Genomic DNA, 14,421 nt, shown 5'->3' with positions numbered 1-14,421 from the left:
CAAGTAGGGAGACTGAGGCAGTAAGGAAATAGCAGACATCTCTGCTGGGCTACAGGAGAACACTGGGGCCGTGGAGGAGAGCTGTGAAAGGTGTGAATGATAGGAGTGCCCCCAGTTCTTTCTGATGTTTGGGGAGGGAAGAGCTCAGGGTCCTCCCCCTTCCCCTCCCCCTCCGTACTCTCCATGACCATCCTCTGGCCTTAAAATTCTCATGGATTAAGAGACAGTGAAAAGGGTCATCTTCCTCTCCCCCAGCTCCCGGTTTGGTGAAGTGTGTGTGTGTGTGTGTGTGTGTGTGTGTGTGTGTGTGTGTGTTGCAGCATTTCATACAGGGTATAATTCCAAATTGGAAGGCGCTTCAATTGTAGAATATAGAAGGAGTACTCTGCGTGGATGCAGTCCATTATGTACCACTCATTTATTCAACAAGGATCACTGGTAATGACTTGGTGCAAGCTATTAGACAGGACCACGGGAGACCCAGAGGTCCCATGTAGGGGGAGAGAACAGCCCTCCATCCAGCCATCCATTTGTTCATTTATTAGGGCTGACTGTGGGCCAGGCACAGTGTTTAGGCACCAAATGGGAGCAGATGGGAGTTTGAATGTAAGGCAAAGTGGAAAGGGCTGGAGAAGGGGGAGAGGGGTTTTGGAAGAGACTTCGTAGGAGAGGCAATACTGCCTGGGTCCTGTCCCAGCGCTGAGCCAGTGCAGAGTGAGGGCTGGAAGGGCTTTCCCCCTTTCTGGCCAGTGTCCTGGCTTGCTTTTGGCCGCTTGCAAGAGACCCCAGAGAGAATTTTGCCTGGAACGCAGCACACCAATGCAAGAAGAAATGATGAGAAAGGAAATGTTGAAGCGGTTTGGGGGGGAGCCCTGGACTGAAAAATCCTCTTCTTCTCACTCATGAATCATAAATCATTCTGGTCTCCCCCCACCCCCACCCCACAGATCAGCACATTGCAAAGACAGGTTGTTGAATATTTCTCTCTCATCACTAAGAAGGCCTCCCTGCTGGGTGTAATCAAGAACCATAAACCCTCCTTGCTGCAGTGTTGCAGAGTCGGTGTGAATCCAGCCCCTCTCAGCTGCCCTCAATTCAGACAGTCCTGGCCGGCTGACAGCTCAGGCTGCTCTCCTCACTTCATCGGAAGGGTCCAGAGCAAGGACAGGGGGCTGGCACTCCCCCACTCTCCACCATCAGCACGGTAAAGGCCTGGGGAGAACCTCAGGGCTCCTCTCCACAAAGGTCAGGATGGAGGGAAATCGATGCCTTCCGAGGAGTCTGGGCATTGACGCTTGCTATGGGCAAGCCTTGGCCCTCTGTCAATGTCCTCAGGTCCCCAGGGAGAGGAGACAGGAGTCAGAATGGCTTCTGAAATCCGGTGGGTTGCTTGTAGTGGGCTGCCTGGTCAGGTGGCATGGCTTCTCTCTGGTTTTCAGAATTTGCTTCAAGATCAGAGGGTGTTGCCCCAGAGGGCTGGGGGTGGAACTAGAAGATGGAGAGACTGAGAAGTGGAGGCACCGGGGAAGCTGACTGTTTACTCACAAAAGGGGTCATCCTGGCAGAACTAGATTAGTCTTCGGAACTTGACAGGGGCCTAGTGCTGTCTAGCCGGGCAGGAGGCTGTCCCATCTTTCCTTGACTTACTGCTTTTGATGCGACCCTCTGCAATGTTACTACCATTGCCTAGACCCTCGGCACGGATTGCTTTTCTTTCCCAACTCACGATCGGGCCCCCGATAGTCCATTCAGAATTGACCCTCACAGTCAACCAGCAAACCCACGAAGATACAATATTTGCAATATAGCAAATACACCTTGCATTTGCTTCAGGGCCTTTGAGTTCACCATTCCCCAAGCCTGGTTTCTTTTTCCATCGCTTTCCAGCAATCCTGTCTGTGGAGAAGTTCCCTCTTCAAGGAGACTTTCCTGATCATGTCCCGCTGTGCTCCCTGGGTAGTTGTGCAGTTCAGGTCGCTAGAATGCTGTGCCTTCCTGTGACACGAGCCTCATGCCAGTGAGTGTCCGCCTCCTTCTGGACAGGTGCCTCACCCTTAGGAGAACTGAATGATTCTCTTCTTTGTACCCCGAGCCCAGCACTTACTCTGTTGGGTTGAACAAAACCTGAACTTCGATCACCAGGTTTCAGCTCCGCTCTCTCCTGTCTCTACCTTTTGCCCTGGGTAGGAGGGTGTACCCTGGCTTCTGTGTACCAGTCAATTGTGGGCATGTCGTTTCAGCTCTGAGCGGGTGGGGTGGCTCTGCTTCCTTTTTGAAAACACAGATTCTAAGTAGGTGCTGCTGAAGCCTATCGGTACTGGATTTGGATTTTTGGTGAGGTGGATGGAGCAGGGTGTCTACAGAGAATGGTGTAGGGAGTCTCTGTGGTGGGGTTGGGTGCTGGGGGAGTGTCTTAGGTGTCTTAAGGGGCTGGAAGGGCCTTTCTGCTTAGGCCTGTAAGGTCAGAGTCTTTGGTTCTGACCCCAGGGTTGGCGCCCAGTGTCGGGCACACGGTTGGGGAGCTCACACCCTAACGTGTCAAATCCTATAGGTCTCCAGGAGACAAAAGGGGAATGCTGGGCTTGCGGCTGCCCCTTCTACCTCTCTGGGGAGGCCTGGAGCAGGAGCTCAGCTCAAGCGAGGGCTTTCTCTCAGACAGAGAGCAAGCTGCCCTCCGCCTCTGCAGAAGGGATACAGCCCAGCTTCAGGGCTCCCATAACTCTTTCAAGACAATCACTTTATTTATATGAGTTTGTTTTAAAAAAAACCCACAGACGATCCACCCAGGGACCTCTCCGACCGCCTCGGCTTGATTCTCTCCTCTCCTCCGAGTCCATAACTCTTAGTCTTTTGATTCTCCCAGTCCACAAACTATAAAAATCTTATTTCTATAAGGTCTTTTATGGTTACCAAGATAGTCAATAGTGTCATTTTCATTCATATCATTCTGCAGGGAAGTTAGAGGAAACGAAGCAGACAGAGGAGAGCTATAAATAAGGTTCAGCTACACAGGGCCCCAAGCGAATCCCACTGCGTTCCTTTAAAACTACTCATGCACAGAATTCACGCAATACATACACAAACGCACACAGATCTGCACACGGCGCCCACTCATGCCTAGAGACAGGTGCACACAAGTTCAGCCATGCACAGACAATGGCTTTGCCCTCTGGGCAAGACCTGGGTGTTTGAATGCATGCTGCTTGCATGCACACATGTACACACACACACACACACACACACACACACACACACACACACACACGTGTTTGGAACTTGCCTGGCTTTGAAGAGCCGAGAGCAGACAGCAGCACTTGCTGTGGCAAGATGGGGGGAGCAAGGCAGGCCAGCGTAGAAAACACATTCCAGAGCCATGAAGCACAGGGCTGGGCACCGAGCCACCCATGAGCTCATGTGCTGAGAGCTTCAGCATTCCCACTGACACAGGAGCCTGAGCCCCCCAGCAAGCTCTGGGAATGTTGTGGCCACTCTCTGTCAGTGTCCTCTCAGGGCCAGACCCATTGTTCCTGGAGGACAGCTTTTTGATTCCTGTTTATGCCTAGCTGCAACTCTGCTGAAGCTGCATACAGCCTTGGGGCTATGACTTTGCCCATTGGACAGAGGGGGTGGGGTGAGGATAAAGTGGAGGAGAAGGGGACCCTTAGATTGAGTCAAACAAAGACAGAGTGGGCTGATCCAGGTCTGAGGGGGACTTTGAAGGTTTTTTCAGGGGAGCACAGTAGGCCCTGGGAGGAGGGTGTTGGGGAGGGCGAAATGGCTGTATGGTCCAGTGGTTACTCTTACTGTCATTTTGTGTGTGTGTGGGGGGGTTGAGACAGGGTCTCTCTGTGTAGCCCTGGCTGTCCTGGAACTCACTCTGTAGACCAGGCTGGCCCTGAACTTGGAGATTTGCCTGCTTCTGCCTCCCAAGTGTTGGGATTAGAGGCCTGTGCCACCACCGCCAGGCTCTTACTATCCTTTTTAATTTCATTTTTATTTTTGTAGTATTGGTGTTAGAACCCAGGCCCTTGCATCTTAGGCAAGTGCTCCAACACTGAGCTACGCCCCAGCCCCAAATCTGGCTCACTGTGCATAAAGTGCTCATAAGTGCATAAAGGAAGGACTGGCCACTGAGTGAGGGGGCCCGAGTTCACACTGTTAGGTGATACGGAAGGAGGCAAACACCCTTCCACCTCTGAATGTTTCTATCCTAGAGAACTGTGGGAAGAAGGAGCACCCAGGCCAGTCCTAGTTTCCCCATATGCAGAATAGGGGCTGGGGGCTGGGGGCTGGGGGTGGGTGGTGGTTCTGGCTGTGAGCAACATTGCAGGCTGTTACGGAGGGGCTCCCCAGCTCAGGCATACCCAGAATCTCTTTCAGAAAGCAGCATGCTTCATGCCTGTAAGAAATATAACCCGCCAGGGTTCCTGAGACATCTACAGTCCCAGTTTTCTCCTCCCTCCATACTATTTAACCGTGCCCCCTCCCAACACCTAAGTGCTTAGATGGAGCCTGGGGCCCTGAGCTCAAGGGCCTGGAATTCCTCTATCTCCCCCCCCTTCTACAAGGGAACTATTAATTGTAATTTAAGCCTCCCAAGTTAAAAGCAGCATGTAGATTCAAAGGTTCTTTCATGCCAATTACGCATCGTTTCTGGCTGCACTTTAGTGCCAGGCTCTTATGTGTTGTTCCGGAGGAGTCGCTTACCGGCCAGAGCCCTGCGCGTCACGCAGATTTCTCCCTGATTATGTTTAATAGCAAAAGGAGAGTTAACTCTCTGCCCTCCCTAGCTGTGAGTTTCCCCATCCAGGCACAGCAGCTCAGGGAACAGACGGGCATTTGGGAGTTGCAGGCACCTTCATGCTCTGGAGTCATCTGCATCTGTACGAGGCTTTAAGGGGACCCAGGGAAGCCAAGAGGGCTTGTTAGTGTTCTAAATGCCAACGGCAGCTAATTGCTTACTCTACAGATTCCATAACAATGGGAGGCCGCTGGGTGCCAGGCTCTGGGCTGGCTGGCATCATCTCCTTATTCACATTGCAAGGTCCTGGATCTTCATGGGCACACAGACACACAACACCTCCACACACAGGGACACAGCATTTGGCTCTCATCTCAGTCACAAATTCCCACATAGTTGGACACTTTCCACAGCCTCACAGAGCCTTCTCTGCGTACGTGTCTGCCGGCCCCTCACAGAGTTAGGAGGCCACATGAACTTGGTTTGGGTCTTGGGGTGTTAGGGATGATAGAGTCAGGCTGCTGTGCTGTTGAGTTTCCCACTTCCACTGTGTCTGCCTGCCATTCCCAAATGGAATGATGCCCACTTTGTCCCAGAGCCGGGTAGCTAATCTACTGCTATGGGTGTTACTCAGTAAATCTTAAGTACAATGTGCCCACATCAGGTCTCTTCTAAACCTTTTCCAGTGGCTGTCCTTCCATCTGAGGTCTTGGCAAGCCCTTCTGGACAAGAAAACATCATGATCATTCTTGACTCCTGTTGTTTTTTTTTGCTTCATGCCCCCAGTCGTTAGCTAAATGTGCTGGCTGTACTTGATTTGCTTGTTTGTTTATTGGTTTTTCAAGATAGGGTTTCTCTGGGTAGCCTTGGCTGTCCTGGATTTGCTTTGTAGACCAGGCTGGCCTCGAATTCACAAAGATCCGCCTGCCTCTGCCTCCTGAGTGCTGGGATTACAGGAGTGTGACATTCCCAGGTAGTTTCCCATCCAAGCACTAGGCCTGAGCCTGCTTAGCTTCCGAAGTCAGACGAGATCAGGCGCATTCAGGGCGTTATGACCATTGATGCTGGTTGTACTTTAAAAACCTACCCCTGACCACCTTTCTCCCCCCCAGTCACCACCACCCTGGTGCACCTCAACTGGCTTATTGAAGTTTACCCTGCTTCTTCCCTTCGTCTCTTTGAAGCCTGGGGATGTCAAGTTTCAGACCAGGCCCTCTGCCTGAATCTGAGGATTGTATAGTGGCCCGCAAGTTCGCCTGTGCTTGGCTCTGTGTCATCCTATCTCACTGCTGACCTCTCCTAGTCTTCCCTTTCCCCTGCCTGGGATATTTTCCCACCAGGTTTCCACTCGGGTAACTCCCTTACCTCCACCCTCAAGCCTTTCCTCAAATATCACTTCTTAATGAGATTGCTTTAACTATCTTCTTTGATTTCACAGCCTGTTGCCTTTTGGGGCCCTGCCCTTCCCAATCCTTCTTCCTCTGCTGATTTTCTTCTTCTTTTTTTCTCTATCCTCTTCTCCCCTAGAAGATACCCTTCCCATAGCAGGTTGAGTGCACCGGGAAGGAGATTGTGATAGAGCATTTTCCTTGAAGGAAGTTTACTGGGAAAGGTTCTCAGTCCTGTGTAGAGTGAGGGAAGTGTTCCAGGACAGAGGAAAAGCTGAGATGTGAGGTTGTCACGGCAAAGGCTAGACCTGATTCCATGGGACCTGGGAGCCTAAAGGGCTTTCAAAATGCTAGGTATTAAGACAGTGGATGGGACATTTACGATTCTGTACTGACCAGAGATTGGATATAGGCCACTCCTGAGGAAGGGAGTGACTCTGGGTGAAGCATCCTCCTTTCCAAAGCAGTTGTGCAGAATGCCGTGGTCACCAGAACTCCCCATGATGAAGGAGAAGGACTCTCAGTTCCCAAGTGGGGAGCTGGGGCAGACCAGAGAATCCGTTACACATTTAAACATATACAAATTATATTTGTTACTTATTCTTCTCTCCTGCTGTACAGGGAGTTACATGAGGGAATGGCGGTCCAGGGCTACAGCTGCATGAGGTTTTCCAAGTGCTTTGGACAGCAGGCTCTGCATAAATGTTTCCTGAATGAATGAGCGAGCTAGCTCAATATTCTCTCTCTCTCTCTCTCTTTCTGGCTTTTCAAGGCAGGGGATTTCTCTGTATAACAGACCTGGCTGTCCTGGAACTTGCTTTGTAGATCAGGCTGACCTCAAACTCAGAGATCCACCTGCCTCTGCCTTCCAAGTGCTGGGGTTAAAGGCGTGTGCCACCATGTCCAGCTGCCGGGTCAGTTCTAAATGTCTCTTCTTTGTCTTCATCACCAACCTAACTGGAATCTCAGCCCCAGTTCTGACACCAACCAATTGCACACAACATAGATAAATGATCTAGACCTTGGGACCTCTGCTTCTTCCTCTGTAAAATGGGTAAACAGAGGCACCATCTTCACAGGGCTCAGAGAAGAATGAACAAACTGTAGGCACAGTTAGCCGGTGCTTAATAAATGTTAGCTGCTGTTGGTGACGTTGTCTTTGCTTCCAGGGCTCTGGATAGACTTGAACACAGAGTTGAGACTCCAGCTGCTGTATCTGAAGTCAATAGGTATACAGGAAGATGTGGTATTCAGATGTCTAATCCAATCAGTTTTTGCCTAATGAGGCCAAATCTGCTCACTGGCCAATGGATGGAGTTCTTGCTTTGGGAAAACTTGGTGTGTACCTGTTTCTGTATACACTATAGCGCACGGGAAAATGCAAATGCAAGCAATGTTCAAAGATGTGTACTTTCTTTGATTTGAGACAGGGTCTAGTTATGTCGTCATGGCGGGCCTAGAACTCACTATATAGACCAGGGTGGCTTTGAAGTCATAGAGATCTTCCCGCTTCTGCCTCCTGAGTGCTGGCGTTAGAGGTGTGAACCATCATGGCTGGCAAAGCTGTACTTCTAAAAGACAACTTATCTTAGGCACTGTTTACTTCCGCAGCCATTCATTAGTGGGGACTAGAATGGCGGAGAGGGTCATCTTCCCTTCTGCTTCTCTTCCTTCTTTACTTCTTGCATGAAATTCTTCCAGCCACACTGTTGAATGAACACCCTGCTCCCATAGTGTCTTGTGACTTCCTTAAGGCCAAACCCAGTGCAGATGTACTTGACCTCAGGAACAACGCCAACCACCGTTCTCCTTTTTGAGTCACCCTAGTGTGGCTTGTGGAGGGTGCTATGGTTTAGTTCCTAGTGACAGCAATGGTGGCCCATAGCATTTGTGCGGTCCCTCTCCCAGAATTGCCTTTTGATAAATGGAACTGCCTCTCCTAAAGTTTATGGAACCCTGGAGGCGGTTCCAACTCACCAGCTGTTTTACTCTCACTCCGTCTTGGTGCGTCTCTGAAGGGCCATACCTGCTCTAGAGCTTTCCAGGGGATTGCCGTCTGTGACACACGTGCACAGGGCTCAAGGGCTCAAGCAGCCCAGTCCGGCTTTCTTCCTTTTTTGGCTAACATTCCTCCTCTCACTCTCCAGTAAGTCCTCTGCATGCAAATCTCCATCTTTGATCTATTTCTAGGGAACCTGACCTACTACTACAGTTGGTGCTGGGAGTGGTTCCTAGGAAACAGACTCTAAAATGGGAATCTAGAGCTGGATTATCCACCGGCCTGTTGGTAACGAGAGCCTGTCCCTGGTGGTGGGTGGAGGCTCTAATGGCCCCTGACTGGCTGTAGCAGTGCAGTTGTTAAAACTTTCAGCAGTGGTGAAGGAGGGTGGGTGGGTAGGGGTCGGAGGGGGTGTGCTGGTGGGCAGCCTCCCTGACACCAGAGAGGCTCAGGGGAGGTAGTGAGTACAAAGCCTATAGAATGAGATTATTGTGGCTAGGGGCAAAGACAAAGAAGGGCTGAGGTGATGCATCACTATTTTTTTTTTAAATTAAGTATTAAGCTAATTTTATGTGTATGGGTGTCTGGCCTGCATTTATGGTAGTGTACCACGTGTGTATAGTGTCCAGGAGGCCAGAAGAGGGTGTTGGGTTCTCTAGGACTAGGGTTATAGACAACTGTGAGCTGTCGATCACCAGTGGAGGGAATTGAACCTGGGTTCTCTGGAAGGGTAACAAGTGCTCTTAACCGCTGAGTCATCTCTCCAGCCTCTCATCACCAATTTTAGAGTGAGCTGTGAAAGTGGGAGGCCCTTCCTGGCAATCAGAAAAAAGAGAATTTCTCCTACAGCTGGAGGGTAGAAAAACAGACTTAACCCAAGATCAGGGTAGAGGATTTCCAAAGAAAACAGAAATCTCGACAAAGAAATGCTCCAGTGTTTTGATTAGTCAAGGGTTGGTTGCGGGTCCTGATACTTGGGACACAGACATTTGGACTGAGTCCCTTGACTGCCTTGACACTCTGGGTCACCTAGGCAGCAGGGGACCTTCACCTTCCTGTTAAAGGCTGTCGCTCTGTGTATGCAAATAATGCAGGCGCCTTTCAAGATGCCGTGCAGCATGTAGCAACTGCAACCAGCAGCAGCCACCAGGCCAATCACGTGGATGAGGCTGCAGTATAACCTGCCTGCCCAGGGAGAGGCTACGGGGCTCAGCCGGTGGCCCCAGCACGAGCAGGGAGCTAACTTCTCCCACATCATTACCAGGCTCTCAGCCTCTGGTCTTAACACGCTGGTCCACCTTCCACCTGGCTGTCAGGGGAATCTTTTGAGACAGATGGCTCACCAGTCTCTGCCTTGCTTAGAACTCCTCAGTAGTCCCTGTTGCCTCCGGGAAAACCCACATTTCTCTGCTCGCTGTTGCATCATCTCTTATCTCGGTTTCCGTGTTCTGCTGGCACCAGCATTGCTTGTTCTCACGCTGGAGCCTTTCCTTGCTCTTGCTGTTTCCTTTGCCTGGAAGCTCCCTCTCCTTCTTCCCTTCACAGGGAGCTTCTCTAGTTCAATTCAAGTGCCGTGGGCTCACCTCCAGTTGTGTTCTTGTGCCTGCCTTCCTCTCCAGGGGCTGCTACCTCTGCCTTCAGCAGCTGAGAATGTCAGTTGCCGGGTGTGCCGGGCCACATCCCTCCAGGGGGACTGAGAAACAGCAGGCAGATACTTTCACTCAAGCGGTGGCCCCTCCCAGAACAGCCCACAGCTAGTGCTGGCTGATGAGGGGGACAGCTTCTTTGCCTCAGCTAAGAACAACTCTCTCCTTTGTGGCTGCCAAGTATTCAAAGGTCCATCTCGGGCCTTAGGTGCTGTTCCAGGGACTTTTCTGTTGCTGTAAAGTACTGTGGCCAAAAGCAACTTGGGGACAAACGGGTTTGTTTCCTCTTACACACCAGTGACAGTTCATCTTTAAGGGAAGTCAGGGTAGGAACTCAAGGCAGGAACTTGGAGCAGAACCCATGGAGGGATGCTGCTTACTGGCTTGCTCTCAGGTTCCTGTTCAGCCACCTTTCTTACAGAGCCCAGACCCAGCTGCCTACGTATGGTACCTGCAGAGTGGACCGGGTCCTCCTACAGAAATTAGCAATCAAGAAAATGCCCCACATGTGTAGCCCACAGGCCAATCTGATGGAGACAATGTCAGCTGGGGTTCCCTCTTCCCAGCTGACCCTAGTTTGTGTCAAGCTGACAAAAAAAAAAAAACCTAACCATCACCGGTACAAGCCCAAGTCTAGATTTCTCAGTAAACCTATTTTTGATTGACATCCAATAGTTGTACTTGCTTCTAGGGTACAGTATGATGTTCAAACACATGTGTGTACTGTGTACTGATCAAACCAGGGCAGTTAGCATTTCCGTGTCTTTATCATTTCATCCTGTCCGTAGCGTTTGAGGGCCTCTCTTCTGGCTACCCCTGAAAGCATGTTACAGTGAACGCCCCACACCGTCCTGTAAACCGTTAGAATGCATTCCTTCCGTCTAATTGTGACTGGTATCTCCAACCTACCATTGCTCTCTCCTCCCCATCCTTCCCATCCGCTAGAGATTACCACTCCACATGCAATGAACTTGGCTTTTGGCTTGAGTCTCCAGAGTGCATCTCCTGCCCAATTGTTTCCAGAGATCCCAACTGTTGAACACCTTTTAGTGTGTTCTCAGATTTTCTTTCTCTGGGCCTCCTCAGAACACAGACATCAGCTAGTGAGTGTTTTTCGGTTTTCTGTGGCTGTGTAACAAAATGTGCCTTAGCAATGGTGACTTAAAATGGTTGGAGTTTTCCTCTGTTTTATGGGTCAGTTGGGTTCTCTGGGCAGTTCTGCATTATCTGTTGTGACGGCGCTCAGCTGGGGGCTCCTTTGAGGCTGGGATGTCCCAGATGCTTTCCCCCTCTCTGGGGCCTTCATCCACATGGTGTCTAGTTTAATCACTTGCTCTGGCTTTCTTACACTATGGTCACTGGATTCCCAGAGGGAGGAAGGGGAAGTGACTCTCGTCTTAAGGCTTGGTCTTCACTCCCACTACACCCTGCTGATGAAAGCATGGTGACACATTGGTTGAAAATGAGGGGACTGGGTTCCGCTGTGAGAGAGGAGCATCAGGGGTAAAGAGGGGGAGGGTGACCACTGAACACAGCATCTTCCTGGGAGGTCCTTGAGAGCAAGGATTCAGTTGTTTGCCCATTGCCTCCATCCCAAATACTGCCAGGGACTGTCAGAGATCTTTGGTGACAGAGTTCCAGTCCCACCATTTCTCATGTTAGAATCCTGGGCAGAGAGAGACAGAGAGACAGGGAGACTGAGAGAGAGGAGGCAGTGTAGACAAGCCCAGGCTGTCAGCAGCTTCTAATGGTTCCTCTCTTTAATGCCAAGGTGGCATATCCAAATGCTGCTGCCTGGGAGTCTTTCTGGGCACGGGCTGTGCCTGGGGGCATGCACGGGCACATTTTATTCAGCCACATGGTTACACAGGGTCCTGGATCCAAACACAGGCTTAATGATTAAGGCCTGTCTCTTCCCTCTCTTGTCATTGTACATTTAGAGCATGTGGAAGTCATTAGTGTTGTTTGTCAAATATTTCCGGCTGTGCACCTGCTGAACACATGGAAGGTTTGCACTTCTTGGCCCTCTGGTGGTTGTGGGTGAAGCCCTGTGGTGAATTCTGGCCAATGAGCTGCGCATGGAAGTGACGGGTGCCAGGCACGGCCGTTTACTCGCTTTGTGAAGCCTGCAGAGAGAGCTCTTTCCCTCTGCCCTGGTGCTGGCAAGGGCTGAGGTGGTGTCTGCTTCATCAGCCAGGTGGGCAGAACCCTATCAACTCGTGATGAGCACGTGGCTTGGGTGCACAACCTCAGCTGAGATTAGAGGGGTTTTGTCAGAATCCCTTGACCTTGACTTTCTTGCTGATAGAAGGGTTCCAGCAGACCTGAGCTGTCTGATAGTGGGGTGGTGATGAGGAAAGTGTAGATGCCAGGATGCGATCCTACACCCAGACAACACACTGTAAGCAATTAGTACACTAACAGGTAACTGCAGTTACAAAGGCTCAGTGTTCAAACCAAGAGGGTATGTTTTCAGCAAAGCTGGGCCTCAAGAAAATTCTTGCTTCATCTTCTATTTGGAGTCCCCTACCCCCACCCCTCAGCTCCTCATTCACTCCTAGGGATTTGAGTCCTTGTCTTAAAGGCGAGTGATTTGAGTGCCCATACATTTGCATATGGGCTTTCCTTCTGTTGCTTTCTTTATTCTAGTTCAGCGGCTCTCTAACTTTAGTGTGCCTAAAAATTTCTGTTCGTGGCTGTATAAACAAACTCAAGGATACTGTACTTCTCGAGTGGCTTCAGAGTTTTCCAAGGGCACTTTTGACTTTATGCAATTCTTGTCTCAGGCACTTCCAAATCTGGCCCCGGTGTAAGATGAGATTCCATTGTTCAAAACCAAAAGAACCTTGCAATTTTTATGAGCTGCTGAGAGCACAAGATGCTAGCAGCAGCTGCTCTTAGCCTATTATCCACCCATCACCCAGTCCTGTTGATTTTACACCCACAGTCTAAGCCTCCATCATCCTTTCCCTGGATTCCCGGGGAGGGCTCATAACTCATTTCTGCTTCTGTTCTTGCTCCTTCCAATCTATTGTCTGCGCTGCTGATGGAGTGAGCCCCTCCGGACACCTATCTGGTCACATAGCATTCCTTGTGTAAATCCCCTCCCCTGCCTCCCTTGGCTCTTCCAGGGAGGACCAGCATCTTCGCAGTGTTTCTGAGACCACAGGGCCTGACCTCACCTGCCTCTCCAGCCTCAGGTGCCTGCAGGCAACCCCTTTGGTCCCCATGGTCTGTGCTGACCTTTTACCTTCAGCAACATGTTCCTATTTCTTTCCCCCAATGCCACAGAACGTCGGCACCTGCTCTACCATCTGCCGGGACTGTGCCTTCTCCATCCTCTCCGTTTGTGCTTGGTTAACTCCTACTCATGCTTCAGATGTCAGTTCAAATGTGAAGCCTTCAGAGGCGCCTTCAAGCCAGCTCATTCTTTATTTGCTCTCCTAGAATGTGTCGCATTCCCTCGGAATATTTATGCCCGTTTGTAATTATGCACTCATTTGTTTGATTATCTGATGAGCACTTGTTTCTTCCACTAGAATGTAAGCTCTAGGAGAGCAGGGCCGGGACTGCCTAGCTGTTCTTGTATTCGCAGCCCATGCCACAGGCATCTGCTGTATGGATGATGGGCTGACACAGTGGCTGTGACAGTGGCTGCAGCACTGATGTCGGCGACAGCTCTCCGCTTCTGTATGGTTCAGGCCCTGATTTGTCCCAGTTTTTATGTCTGAGCTTCTGAGGCCTGAGAAACAAGGATTTATTCCCAGGTGCAAAAAAGAAGGGTTCGGACTTTTTTGGGGGAGACATAGCACAAGAGTGTCATTACAGACCCTCCCCTTCTTTTCCTTCTCCTACAGTAGAAAATCATGCCTTGGGATGTAACTGAGCTGGTGCAGCCTAGCCTACCTGTGGGGCCAGTGAGAACTATGGGAGACATTAGGTGAAGGACTCAGACTTGAGGGAGAACATTAACATCAGATTGTTGGCCTGTTGGGGCTTTAGTGTCTGACTGCTGTTCTGTGAGAGGGTGGGATTTATCGTAGAAAGGACTGACATTTCTATTCCCCATAGTACTCAGGCAAGCTCATTCTAGAGCAGAAAAGGCAGAGTTGTGAGGTAGGGTTCTATCTGAATCGCTTTCTTCTCTCTGGAGCCTTGGAGCAGTTTGTTCTGGATCCTTAGACATAGGAGTGACTAGAATAGTTAATAGCTTGTTGCTGTAACAGAAAAATCTAAACATTCAATTTAGCTGAAGAAAAGTTTAGTTTTTGCTTCTCTCTCAGACTCCATAGTACTCTCTGGCCCGGGCTTCCATAAGTGTCGATAAGTGGCGGCTTTCTTCCACATTCAGTAAAGTACCCAGCTCCCTCCATTTCATGATACAGTCATTTTAAATGTATGGTTCCCTCCTCCCTTTGCCTCCCCTCCCCTGACCTCTCTTCCACATCTTCTTCCCTCCTTCCCTTCCTCCCTCCCTCTCTTCTTTCCTTTATTTTTTGACTGGCTGTCACTGTGTGATCCAGGCTAGACTGAACTCACAATCCCCCAGCATCTGTCACTGTGATCACAGAATGTTTGCTTACAACTGAATAACATGTGATCCTTCCTTCCTTCCTTCCTTCCTTCCTTCCTTCCTTCCTTCCTTCC

Source organism: Psammomys obesus, unplaced genomic scaffold, assembly GCF_907164565.1.
Source record: "Psammomys obesus unplaced genomic scaffold, mPsaObe1.curated_primary_1811, whole genome shotgun sequence".
In the NCBI taxonomy this organism is placed as follows: domain Eukaryota; kingdom Metazoa; phylum Chordata; class Mammalia; order Rodentia; family Muridae; genus Psammomys; species Psammomys obesus.
Note: the sequence above shows the minus strand (reverse complement) of the source record.